Raw genomic sequence first — 14639 nt, forward strand, 5'->3', positions numbered from 1 at the left:
AAGTATCGTACAGGAGGACGCTGCTGATGATGTACACAGCGTGTACATAAAACAGAAAATTTAAGCAAAAAATTTTTCATCCTTTCCTAAGAAACGTTGAGAGAAGCGCGAATGTTTTCTAGCATCGAAACGTCGTAAAAAAATTGTTGAACCTAAGTGCTTGTCAATCTTCGCTGAAAGTGCGTGCAATCGATCGTCAAACGTTCAACGCCCAATATCGCAAAAAAAAAAATGAACCGATGCGACGCTTTTTCGCGAGCTAAGTAAACGCATCTTCGAAATAGATAAATGTATGCAGTTACGTGATTTAGTTTTAGTTTATTCTATTGAAAGTGATTGCAAGGGTACTGTGCATGGCGATTTATACTACAGAAAGAGGTCCAGAAGCGTGGCACTGTGGTGGGACGCCTTGTAACAAAGAGTAAAATAATACATATTAGGAATCACAACAGAATGAACTTACGAGAAAAAGTAGTGCCAAGATTATTGCAACAGTGCACAAAGACTGACACAAAAAAGCTTGGGTCGTAAAAATAGCGCACATGTCTCGGATATACACAAAAGGGCATAGACGTATGGCAAAACAAAAGGAGAGTGAGAAAAAGAACCGAATTGCCAGAAACTAAGTAGAAACAGAACAAAAAAGTCATGTGGACTAATCAGCTGAAAGGCGGTGTTTTTTGAATAGTAATTAAAGAATTGATTGTTGGTGAAATGACCAAGTAGAGGTATTTTTGCATTAATAGCCAAGTCGTTGCAATATTTATTGGCGGCCAATCCAACAGCCTTTTCACCAATATTTGTTCTGACTTTTGGGAGTGAAAAATTATGTTATATTGAAAATAACGATAAGTTAGGGTTGTTCAGATCAGTTCTACCCATTATAATTAGAACACTTTTATCAGTAACAAGTATACAGGCGTTCATTCCTAAATTATATCGATAAGGTTACCCAGCAGAAGGAGATCCAGGTGTTGATATGGTGAAGTGACATGGAGATGAAAGAACTGAATGTCATGATTCCGATGGCTTGGTTTTGGAGGCGTTTCAAAGGAATTAAATGGGCGAGATGCGATAGTTTATATGGCTATTAAGAAAATCATATTAAGAAGATAGAAGTGTAATCGGGCCGAACTAATTCCTTGACTTAATTATTACTCTGATTCCATAAGCCCTCTTCCTTTGAAAATGTATTTAATAAGTTTTAAGCAGCTTTTGAATTCAACCCCAAAACTAGGCATCGATCAGTCGGCGGCATAGCACCAGAGTTAATGTAAACAGCAGCAATAGAACTTCGATTCTTCAAACGAGATGAAAACACCAAAAATTTAGTTTTGGAAAGGATTGGTTGCTCTGAGACCATGACCCAATGTTAGTAATATCGTAGTTGAGGTTTGTAGTAAGAACACCACTCGATCAGAGTAGCGTGTAAATGGTGGCGTCAACAGCGTAAATTAGGCAATTAGATAACTTGTGGAAAGTCGAAAAGTCATGTATAATAAAAATAAAATTGGGCCAACAATTGAATCTTGCAGAACGTAAAATTTGGTGGTTTTAGTGTTTGAGTGAGAGCCAGATATATTAATGATTTGTGCGGGATTAGATAAGAAACTTCGTAACAGTTGCGACGGCGGCCCGTTAATACGGTATAAGGGGAGTTTCGAAAACAAGATATCGTAATTAATGATGGTGAAACTCTTAAAGGGACACTGAAGTGAATTTTTCAAGCTCCCGTTTTTGCTTGCACTGTGTAGGCTAGCTCAAATGAGCATACTTTTCATCGTTTATCCGGTTGACAAATCGGTAATTATTTTACAAAGCGCGAAAGAAGAAAAACTACCATGCGCGGTTTGCGGCGGCCGCACAAACTAAGCTGTGACGTTGGGAGGAGGGGGCGCCGTGATTGGATGATGCCCAAGGTTAGCAATCAAACAAGTTTCGGTTTCGGTTTCGGTCTGTAAAACAACATGTTTGACATTCGATGGCGTCGTTGGATGGGCATTCTCAATATCCCAGTTATCCTAGTACCGCGCTTCTGCCATGTTTTCGGCTGTAAAATGCATACGATAAGCCTCCCAGGACGATAAAAATATCAGTTGATTTTATTTCCTTAGTACCTATATTGACTTCACTGACTGTTCTCCCCCTTCAAGAGGCCTTATATTTTCCTACTGGCGTACCAGTCAGCGAAGCGTCGCAGGTGCGCTTTTTCAGCGCTTGTGTGAAGCCACCTTGACTTGGAGCTAGATACAGTGTACAAACTAACGAAGTAAAGAAAGGCGCATTCTTCCATTCCCAAACGTGTTGTGGCTTAGTTTCAACTGATCGAACGAATTGCGACGACCCGTCGGCGGCCGGCGGACTAAACGGTGGGCCGACTGACTCGGTCGCGCAAGGTCGGCGAGCCGTGCAGTAGCGCAGCCAATTGTCAGCTCCTCTCCTGCTGACGTCACAAGAAAAAGGCCACAGAAAATGGGCGAGCGTAAAGAGAGGAGGACAGCATTTTCTAATTGACTTTTCTACTAAATAAATTCGCGTAAACGCGCACAGAGTGGTCGAAACAGGGCCCAGGGACTCCGGACTACAGTTTGCGCTCGTACTCCCGCATTGTTTGCAAATCACTTCAGTGTCCCTTTAAGTGATATCGGTGAAAAATGCCCCCCGCAGACTTGCCCTGGTCAATTTCTAGTTTAATAGAATCGGTGATGGGTATCATGGGAAGGTTGGTAGATAACCCGCACCTAAAAGCACATTGCCTACATATAAGGAAGTTAAATTTATTAGGACAGGATGAACGACGGTTTAGTATGAGTTATTCAATGACCTTGCTGCAGAGTGGTAGACTTAAAATGTGGGGGTGGGGCAGTTGTAATGCATTAGTGCCTTATCGCCTTTCTCAAAAGAGGAGTTATTACCCTTATTTGAATTCACGGGGAAATACTCATCATCTGAAAATGGGTTAACTACATTGGGGAAGATATCGTTCATGGCGTCTACGTTCTTTTTGAGGCAGGTGGCGCGAATTTTATAGTGTAGGGTGCCTGTATTTTTAAGATTAGGAATTCTCGTGCGGAATTCGGTGCGTGTTGCACTATTTATTTTTATTTATTTACACAATACTGCAGACCAAGTAAATGGTCCAAGCAGGACGGGCAGCACAAAAAGAATGTACAGGCACATACAATGCAATAAAAACAATGTTGTAACATCAACTCAAAATTCACTTCGATTCTACAAAATAAACAAGCCACGGTGAAATTAAATTTTCGTACAAACATAACAGGGTTTCCAGTCCAAATAAAACTAGAAAATCACGTACAACTTTGAGAAACGTCGCTACAAACCCGAACGTCAGTAATTAAAAGTTGCTAAAATGATTGTGTTGGGCTTTCGTGAAATTTCCACTAAAAAGTCTTTCTGGAAATTTAGTCCAGTCATCTACCGTGCGTGGAAAATATGAAAGCCTAAAGGTATTTGTTCGGGCAAAGAATGGGGATAAACTATGGCGATGTGTGTGTCGTGTTTTCCTCGTGGCTAACGGACTAATGAATGGAGTTGGTGACAATCCAGTCTTACACTTAATTAGGGATTCCAGAAAAGCTAAGCGGGCAATTTGGCGTCTAATGTGTAGTGGTTGCATTTTATTTAGTGCCATAATACCTGACGGAGAATCACTTCTGTTATATTTATTATAAATAAAACGAACAGCCCTCCTTTGAACCTTCTCTAATTCGTTGATGTTTTTTTCGTGTACGGGTCCCAAACAACCGCTGCATACTTCAGTTTAGGCCTAATTGTGGAATTGTACGCTAAAAGCTTAACGTTACTAGGTGTACCTCGAAGTTTATGCCGTAAAAGACCAAGTTTTTTTAGCGCTGAAGAAGTTACATGCTGAACGTGGTTGTTCCAATTGAATCTGGAGTTCAATACGATAGCTAGGTATTTAAACTTACTAACCTCCTCGATTAGGGTGTTTTTAATTTTGTACGGAAAAGTTAGGGGGTTTCGTTTCCTGGTTATACGTAAAAGAACTGTTTTTGTAGTGCTAATCTTTCATACCCCATTTGTCGCATTAAGATGATATGTCACATAAAGCCCTATCTAGGCAATGTTAGTCGGAAGCAGACTACACTTCAGTATAAATCATGATATCATCCGCGAACATTCCAATATTCACATTATCACCAACCACAGACACTAAATCATTACCATACAACAAAAAAAGCAAGGGCCCCAGCACACTTCCCTGGGGGACACCTGATGTCACTGTTAGAGAAGAGGAACAAGTACCATCGATGTCTACAAATTGCGTTCGATCTTTCAAATATGAATTAACCCAATTTACGAGTGTAGAAGGAATTCCTGCTTGTTTAAGTTTTAAAAGAAGGCTACCGTGAGGAACCCTGTCAAATGCCTGGCCTAAGTCTAAAAACAAAACATTAATTTGCCCGGAGTGTTCTAAGATTGAACTGAAACTGTGAACTGCGGTGACCAACTGCGTAACGGTAGAAAATCCCTTTCTAGAACCATGTTGGAAGAGACTCAATGATTTATTTTTTTCCAGTACATTAAGGATATGGTTAGCTACAATATGTTCTATGATCTTGCAACAACAGCATGTTAAGGAAATTGGTCGATAATTGTCAACATGCAAGCGGTCACCATTTTTAAAAACTGGAATTACCCTAGCCATAAGCCAGTCATGGAGCAGCACGGACGTCCAAAAAGATTCACGAAAAATGACTGAAAAACCGAGCTAAAGGTTCTACATAGCGACGCAGAAAGGCGTTCGGGATTTCATCCAGGCCAGTAGTGCACTTAGGATCTAATCGCAGAAGCATTTCAAAAACTCCTTCAAAAGAAACAAGGTCGATTTGTTCCGGATGAGCCTCGATATACAATTCCTTACCTTGATCATTTGAAAACACAGAATGAAAAAAGGGATTGAAAGCATTAGCAATGGAGTGACGAGATGTTTCAATCTTGCCATCAACCAATAATTGATCGACCGATTTACGTGCACTACGGATGTGATTCCAGAACTTTCCTGGATCGTTTAAAATGAACCGAGGCAAACTTTCGCAAAAATACCGTTTCCTTGTGGATTTTACGCTGCTCGAAAGTTCGGATACCAACCTATTTAAGACATCACAATCGGGACTGCGAGTCTTCTTTATATGTTTAATTCGCCGTTTTGAGTGAATAATATTCCGGTTAACCCATGAATTGATCCTTCTGGTTCGTTTTTTCTTATCAGGTATAAAAGACTTTAGACAAAATTTGCAATGCTCTTTAAACATTTCCTATAAATGCCGCACAAATTACTTTGAAGGTTTTCGTAAGCTATGTCAAGGTAATCCAAAACCGACTCGTCCTTCGACCTGGGGTAGTCTTTGGCATATGTATGCTTAACTCCCGCCAAACTTTTTTCAAGTTCTAGAAAGACATTGGCAACTACAACCTTGTGATCAGAAATCCCGTCAGTCACATGTAATAAATAATCAGAAAAACTGGGACCTAAGAACACAAGATCGAGTACGGACCTAGCTGTACTGCAAATTCTGGTGGGGTCAAGAACAACCTGGTCTAAATTATGAGTTAGCATAATGTCGGATAGAATATCAGAGTGTTCTGCGGCACCGACACATCCTGTAGGCCAATCAATACTTGGTAGATTAATATCGACAACAAGCATAAGCCTGGTTTTGCGGAAACGAAACAAATGATCTTGAAGCTTTCGCAAAAAAGAGAATCAGAACTAGGAGGCCTGTACAGCGCACATAGGACAAAGGTGAAACTAGGAAAGGTTATCTTGAGAAGCAGGCTTTCGTGGTCTTCTATTTGATTTAAAACCACAGCTTTCAAAATTTTTTTTAACAGAACAGCCACACCCCCACCTCGTGACCCACGGTCACGTCTGAAGACCGAATACGATAAAGGAAAGACGCAGTCGTCAGTGATATCGCTGGTTAACCAAGTCTCAGTTATTACTTCTACGTCGGCGTTGTGCGCAAGTAATGCAATTTCCAGGAATTCAGATTTATTGAAAAACACTTTGGGCACTCATATTCAATACAATGAGCCTGTTGCGAGAAGAACCGCTGCCGGGATCATGTCACTTCGACTGCGACTGCGCGGGGGGCGAAATGAGCTTCACTCGTCTACCTGTTAAATCATCCCAAACATGTTTCGTCAGTAATTTTAAGTTTGTCATCATAAAGTTTTTGATCCAGCCCTTCATCCTTATCCTTGCGTGCGGATTCGCTTGCGGAGAGTTTCTTTGGAATAATCATTCTGAATGTAAATTTTCGAGCCTTTCAGTTTCTTAACGTTACTGAAAACAGCCATCTTCTCATTGAAGTCATGGAACTGGTCGAGTTTTTTGCTCGCTTCTACCGCTATCATTTTCACTGCTACCGGTCTCCTTGATACGTTTTCCAAGTCTGTGGATACGTCCAACGGATGCAACCTTTACGCCAAGCTGTTTATCAAAGATGTTGCCGATAGCCTTCCCCTTTAGTTCATCTTCAGATTCTGATTTAGCCTCGGGTACACTAAAAACAAGCAAATTTGTCCGCCGGCTGTAATCATAGAGATTCACTACTTTTTGCTGTTGCGAAATAACCGACTTGTGGAGCGACTGCAGATGTTCTTTGAAAACCTGTTTGAAAACCTGTTTGAAAACCTGTCATATGTTTTAAATGCGAATGCATTTCTTAGTCGAGCCATGTCTGGCGCCGTGCGGCGTCCACGTGCCCGCAGGTGTTATCTCACCGCTCTCACCCCCTCTCCCATAGCAACAGCTGCGAGCGCGCGCGGTCCCCCTTTACCCTAGCAACCGGAGCAGGTGGTGCGGGCGGATCAGCGGCAAGTGAGTGGAGAGGAGGAGCGCGCTCGGGCGTGTGAGGGCGCTCGCATCGCGGGAGGTCGCCGGAGCTCCAGTGTGTGTGGGAGAGTGTAGGCGAGGGTAGGCGCGGTGCTTCGGTGCTTCTCTCGACGCTCGCCCCACTCTCCCACGCCCGCATGCTTCTCAAAGACCCTTTGACTGTGCACTTTACCGACCACAAGGCAGTGATCGTGGCCGTCAAGTACAACGACAACACAAACAGGGGTTAACTAAATGGTTACGCTACAAATCACCGTCTCCTCATTAATTATAAATTCCGTGCACTCTCGCGCAAAAGAAAAGCATTCGCATTTCCTCACGATTCCCTTCGGGGAGGTGGGGTGAAATTTTCGATCTGTTCTAGTCTACCCATTAAACTGCAAAGCCAAGCATCAAGCTTGCATTGCAAGGCTTGCATTTCGGATATATTATTCTGCATTGACTCCTGGAATTTTATAATCTTGTGTAAACATTTCTGGATATCTGGACCAGGGTTGCTCTCAACATGGCCACACAACAATATTTTGCATACAGAAAAACACTCGTACTCAATGCAAAGACAGCGCCGAGGGCACGGCAGAACCACAAGTAGCATGTCATCACTTCGACAAGAAGAATCATGACCAACCTGGATAAGCAAAACGGGTGACATGCTTTGAGCCAAGTTCGTCAGCGGTTCGCCGTGCCCAGTGAAGACGAAGCGATGCAGCTCTTCTTTTATACCCGGTAGCCCTGATGACGTCACACCTCCAGCGAAGTGGCCGATAGGACTGTCGGGCGTTGTTGGGTCATGCCAAGATGTCACGTTCGTAGTTGATACCGGTAGATTGCCGAAGTTGCAGAGCACGTTGTTGAAACCAGCGAAACCAAGAAGAACCTGGATAAGCAAAACGGGTAGCATGCTTAGAGCCAAGTTCGTCAGCGGTTCGCCGTGCCCAGTGAAGACAAAGCGATGCAGCTCTTCTTTTATACCCGGTAGCCCTGGTGATGTCACACCTCCAGCGAAGTGGCCGATAGGAGGACTGTCGGGCGTTGGTGCGTCATGCCAAGATGTCACGTTCGTAGTTGATACCGGTAGATTGTCGAAGTGGCAGAGCACGTTGTTTAAACCAGCGAAACCAAGAAGAACCTGGATAAGCAAAACGGGTGGCATGCTTTGAGCCAAGTTCGCCAGCGGTTCGTCGTGCCCAGTGATATAAAAAGAATACCAAGCACGTGCGATGTTCTCGACTATATGCGTGGATGTTGATAAAGAACAAGTTCCAGGAAAAAAAGTGCTGAAAGCGTTTGCCAATGTTAGGAATTAAAATGCGTGCTAGAACGTTTGCATATTTCGCGGATCTGAATTTTGCACTGCCTGTTAAGAAAGGCTTTAATATTCGCCGCTACTTTGTTATCAGCCTGGAAAATTTGTTTTCATAGAAGTTTCTCTTTGCTTTTTTAGCAAGTTTGTTAGAAGGTTGGGATATATTTTGTAACTGGCTTTCAATTGAAGGTTTTGTGGCTGCCGTTTTGTTTTGCAATACAGATTGTCTTTTTTTTCGTAAACTTGTTACAACCCTTTTGTTAGCCAACCGTTCAGAGAAAAGTTCCTTTCCCCAGCGACATACATGTGGTACAACATGGAATGCATCAGGTGATGATATTGGAAAATTTACTGTAAGCAACTTGAGCATGTCTGGAGACAACTACTGGGGACCAATCGGCATTGTTAATGAGGTAAGTGAATTGTTGCCTGTTAAAAAAAAATTTTGGAAATTGAGTATTTTGGGTACATTTTGGACGTGCAGGAGCTGCAGGATAATGGTCGATAATAAAGCTGCAGGATAATGGTCGATAATAATACGTCGAATAATACAAGATTCCGGAGGGGACAAAACATTGCTAAAGGACTACGTGAAATTTAGAAGGGTAATGTCAATATCTGTTAGTATACCAATTGTCAATATCTCCCAGTATAACAATGCTTTTGTTTACCTCAGTGGTTAAATGCAACAGGATATAGACCGCGGCGCAGAAGTAGGATACAGAGGTACTTGGCAACCTGTAAATACAACAAAACATAGTGTTTTCCCCGTCCATTTCAAAGGCGTAGTGATTGCCTCCCACCTAAACGCATTCACAATCAGCAACGATTAGTGAAAGTCCTAATATTCCAGCGCAGGCAATGGCAATAGTCAGCGGAATAAGAGGGAAATGTATACAGATTTCAATCCGGGTCAGCAAGCCAAGATTCGGAAATACATAGATTGAGAAGGGCCGGGTAATGCAAGATATGAGGGCGTCAAATGTGTTGTAATGCTTTCTGATGCTGCGAGTGTGGAATTGAAGCGCAATGACCGAGGCAGCTGAGCCCGAGGTAGTGAAGAAGTGAAGGGCTGTTTCACCACAAATACGGAAAACCAAACTATGCTCTGTCCTGCGGGCATTATTGAGTCAATTAGCGGTGTACAGAAACTGCAAGTGATATTCAGTTTTCCAAGCAAGGGTCTTAGAGAAGAGTTTCTTGATTTGTATTGTGAGGTGGTCGTTCATGTAGACAGCCTTATGTTCTGCGTCATGGAACTTGGTTTGTAGACGAGCCTTTTGCATCTTCGTGATGAGTTCGGCCTTCCTCGCGCGACAAAGAGACCTTGCGATTAGGGTTCTTGCGTTTACCGTGGATTGAACACGAAGCACAGCGTCAATGTCGGTTTTCGTGAGCGGATTGTCAATATAAGGCTCATTTGAACAGGAATTACTCGGTCTGTTCCATTTATGGCCGCTCAGGCAGCCATCCGTCTGCAATAAATTGGGTGTCGGGCCACTTAGCAAGAATATATAGGAAACGAAACTGCCCATTGCGGCAAGCACGGCTGAGTGAGCAGATAATGTCACAATTAAAACCAAGGCAAACTGCGAAGTTTCGTAGCACCGACGGCGAAGGAAAGGGTGGCGGCACTAGATGGACGAAATGATAGCGGCCGCAGTTCATTCCGTGGCTGTGTAGTGCAATGCCGAAAGCGGCGGCGGCGCAGTTTCTTCAATTGCGGAAAATGCCGCTAGCTTGACGTATGACGAGCGCTTGTGACAATATCTGGCCGCGCTAGAAAGCCTCGTTTCACCTCCAATCTTATTCTGGCTCCGTGTGTCGGGCACACAGTTACATTATCATTACTGACTTCAAGCGCCTTGATGTATACCAGAAACCGAAAAATCGAGGGAGAGGAAACCTTCCCAAAGGACTGGTAAAGGCAGCAACCTTTTCTTCTGCCGTCTGCTAAGGTTAACTTTCGTCGTTTGTGTTTCGTCGGCGCGATAGATACGGACGTTCTTCTTCCGAAAGCATGATGCAGTCACAGCGACTCATTTTTGCAGCCCCTCGCCGTCGCTAAATATTCATTTCTCTTAGACTTGCGAAATAGTCACCATCCTTGGGAAGACGTAACTAGAGAGTTTTAACTGACTGTTTGTGACTGTCTACTACGCTCCGATAGCAAGCTGGAGTGCTATTGCTCATGCGTGGTGCGCAAGGGCGCTAGCGGGGATAGCGGAGCGGAGCCCGGCTCCACTAGTCGAAGCCTCGTAACCGACAGTATGGGCAGCTCACGCTACCGCGTTGAATTCTAACATGGTTGCTTCCCCGCGAGGCAAGCGCGCTACGGGGAACTCAGTTTCTTTAGTTAAAACACGAGCGACAAAACCGCGAAAGCGCTTCCGAATACGCAAATGTGTCACACACATCAATGAAATCTAGAACTGGAGCGGAAAGCATTGACCGAATCGCGAGCCTACTTCAATGCAGCGACGAGAGAGACAGCCTTGTCTTGGCTATTCTGACGTGGAACGGCTTCTTTAAATTACTTAGGAGCATTAAACCATGTCAGCAACTAGATTATATTGAAAAGGTGTTGACAAGTATTGAAAACCCGGTATTTTACTTTATTTGAGTGACCAAAATGGCTCCGTTTTGGGATGACGTTTTGGTTGGACGCTTTTGTTTTGGCTTGGGATGACACGCAGGGCACGAGCAGTGATGGGAATGATTCTCCTTCGAGGGTGATACGGGTATGGTTTAGCTAAAAGTCTTTTTGTGGGCTGACGCTCCGGTCGTGCTGAGCGGGCCGTCGGAAGCTTAGCGGACCGTCAGCAACGGTCAACTAAAACTCTCTATTAATTTTTTTTTTGTGGAGCATTCTGACGTTCAACTCTGTTTGAGTATTTCCCCAGGTTATTCCTTGGGAACTTACACGCGTCAATTGAAATAGGATGTACGCCTCAAACGAAACTCAATTTCCGTCTCATGCGTTTTTGGACGCCGTTTCTTGAGGAGCAGCGGGCGCACAAACGAAAACATTCCTTTCAAGGCGTCACGTACGGACAGCCGATGTTTGTCCACAAAACGCTTACCTCTAACAGCAAAAACATGTATGTTTCCGTATAACTTCGGAACGTCGCCCTCGTGTAACACTTGCCACGTCTGACACAAATTCAATAGGGAATGAGCGTCCGCTGAGCCGGGAAGCAGTTGTCTTTTATGGAACTTCCCGAAAGAAAAAAAGAACCGCGTGTGGCCACCAAAACACGACGTATAAAAAACGGCTTACAATTTCTATTGTTCCTAAGGCTACATTTATGAGCAGCACCAACCACATCCTTCTCTGTCATGGTGCACTGCCGCGGCATCTCGGGAAGTGTTTGCGTTACCAACGAACGCACGGCGGCGTGCGCTACTCTGCCAATATTTCGCAGCGTGTCGCCGCCACCGAACACATTGTGGTAAATCGTGCTTTAATGTACCATGCAAATGTCATGTGGTTCGGATGATAAAGTTGCTTGCAATATACACTAAAGAGGAATCTGGCGCTAGCGTCTATGCGGCTCACAGCAAGGCCGTCTGTGTAGTCGTGGACCGACATTATATCATGTGCTGGCCTTAGTTTCCTTATTGGCTTGGATTAAAACGCTCTTTAGTAGCCGTATATTCAAACGCGGTGCCACAAAAAAAAAACGTAAGGAATGCTGTGGTATTATATAAGGGGAACATAAAACTGGTTGTATAAAGCTAAGGAAAAAGGAAGTGAAGCGTATTTTCGCCGGAACGGTTGTGCCTACTAATCTGTAGACCAAGATTGTGGGTAACAACAACGTCAATATTTTGGGGCAGGCTCCTTAGAGACTCTTTCTATATTAATTTTACTATTTTTTAAGATAATAAGTTGTTTCAAAAGCTTGGAATGTTTCTGGAGCGTGCCTATGAAAATTTCGTCTTGCTGAGCACGAGGTCGTGGGTTCGATTCCCGGCCGCGGCGGCCGCTTTTCTGATGGAGGCGAAAAGCAAAAACGCCCGTGTGTACGAGATTTCGGCGCACGATAAAGATCCCCAGGTGGTCAAAACTAATCCGGAGCCCTCCACTACGGCGCGCCTCATCGCCTGCGTTGCGTCGGCGCGTTAAACCCTACAATCAATCAAATTTCGTCTTCGTGGTGAACCGGTGCACCGACCGTCAGCTACAGTTTAACAAAACTTGTTGCTGGACGAGTTGCAGTTCATACTTGAAGAAAAAAGGAAACGTGGCGTTAAACCATCGCCGACGAAGACAAGACTACATAGGCGCCCGTATCTGTTGTATCTTGTCTTCATCGGAGTAGGTTTTGTTTCTTTTTTTTTCGTCACCTACAACTTTCGCGGCAGCATATTACCCGCTCAGTCATACGTCCTTCGACTGCGGCATGACCCATGTCAAGTAGGATCACGCACTGCCTGCCTTTTCATCGAACATGGCTACCACAGAAAAAAGAGGATTTCGGCTTAGCTCGTAGTTGTGTTAATGCATAGTGAAGAAAGCAAATCCCAAAACGACTTAATAATCCAATTGTCATGCCAAGCCCAAGCCAAAAGAGGGTCTTCCCACAAGCCCCTGCGACGGCATCGATTGCAAGGTGCAGCGTGTTTCCGTCTCCAAAACGCCGTAACACCAACACTTCCGGTGACGTCACACAAAAATAAAAAACAAAAAACAAATACGTAGAAGCCACTTATGCATTAAGTAGTAATAAGGATACTCATGAAAAGTAAAAATATTGCTGCATGTGTAAGCATTTGCATCGAAACGTTTCACGCATTAACGAAAGTGGGGCGGATGCGCCACGAGCGCCTACTAGTGGTAGCAGCAGTTATAAAAAATAATAATATAATAATAAACAGCGGGCGAGCGCGATCATCGTACAGGAGGCGATGGCGCGCTGCTTGTGTTTACATTCTCGAGGGACAATGGTTGTGATGGTTGTGATCGCATTGTTGTTCAGCAGTATGCCAAGCTTTTCACATGGACCATTTCAGTACGGTTGCTTGCCCCGAGGCCCGTCGCCGAACCTGTAATTATCAATGTAATTATTAAGGGTATTTACTAATTAACAGTGAGCGGTAGCGGTATGGCAAAAATGCACACAGACTGCCTTCTATGCGAGTTGTGAGACGGGAAAGCTGCTTGGCGTTCCGAGTAGACGGAACGATATAAGCAAGGGCTTTCTCGAAATCCCCGTCACCTTATCTTCGCTTGATAAAGAGCGCATCCTGCACCTGTAGTAACTATTTTTAGTCAAGTTCACGAACAAAAACACAGCCTCCGAAAAAGTTGTAGTTCTGTGTATTTTATTTCTGAAATGCAAAGGCGGAAAGTACATTGCACGATTTCTTTCTCAGCCAGCTAACAAACGGTGATATAATCGCTGAGTTGGGACCATTTTTGCAGGGGCCGTGCTCACATTTCTCGAAATTTCTATTTCCCCAGAACGCGTATGTGTCAAAATTGTAAGGTTAGCAGCAAAAGCAGATAAAGAGAGCGTTAAAATTAAACTGCACCTGTTGACTGTCATTTGCGAACGGTTTTGTTTATTGACCGTACCATCTAACAGTGGTTCAGAGACCAGAGTCACGTCACTTTGTTGGTACAGTGTAGGGTACGAGGCATCTCATAGCACCATTCCCTAGTAGGCTGCATTGCAGGTGCTTAAAATATAAATTATAGCCTACATCTAAGAATGTAATTCCCAAAACCTATGTCACCGAAATCATGCAGGTGCCACTGACAAAACTTTTTTCACTTATTCTCTACAACTCCAATGCCGCTATCTACCACCAGCTCAGCTCCAATTTCTAAAATTTCAGTAATTGGCGACAGTGCCAGTGTTTCAGTAAACTACTTATGTACTTTATTGCCGCTTTCCAGTTTTTGCTACAATTTGCGTAGACTTTTTGTCCCATTAATTGCAATTTTTGAGGTGAAGATGTGTGCTAGCAGTCCCTTTTTCTTATATTGATTTGATCAATCGTGTGGGGACACAAACCAAAAAAAAATTGCACTTTCTAGCCACCTAATTGCATAGAGGTGATTCTGTACAAGCTGGGTCAACTTTTCAAGTGTAGTCACACGCCAGGAGCATCTTCTAGTGGTAACAAGGGCCGAGCACCAGGCTTGTACCTATTTTCTCAATAGGTGCCCAGCACCACCAAGGCACACGAATGCACAAGGCGATTTCCACAGCTACGCTGCACACTCTACTCAGTAACCGCCTGTGGTAGGACATGCCGCCAGACTCTTCCTCCCTTCGGCAATGCGGTGTTGTAGAAGGCCGGGGCCCCACCAGATTGACAAAGGTCGGAAGCCCCTCGCAAGGGTAAAGGCAGCTTTCCAGGCGTGAGTTATCCTTTCAAAAGTCCGCACTCGACCAGGGACACCTGTACCCATTAAAGAAACCAGTGGGTGCCCGG

This window comes from Haemaphysalis longicornis, unplaced genomic scaffold (assembly GCF_048455015.1).
Source record: "Haemaphysalis longicornis isolate Haplotype H1 unplaced genomic scaffold, Haemaphysalis longicornis Haplotype H1 scaffold_47, whole genome shotgun sequence".
Taxonomy (NCBI): Eukaryota; Metazoa; Arthropoda; class Arachnida; order Ixodida; family Ixodidae; genus Haemaphysalis; species Haemaphysalis longicornis.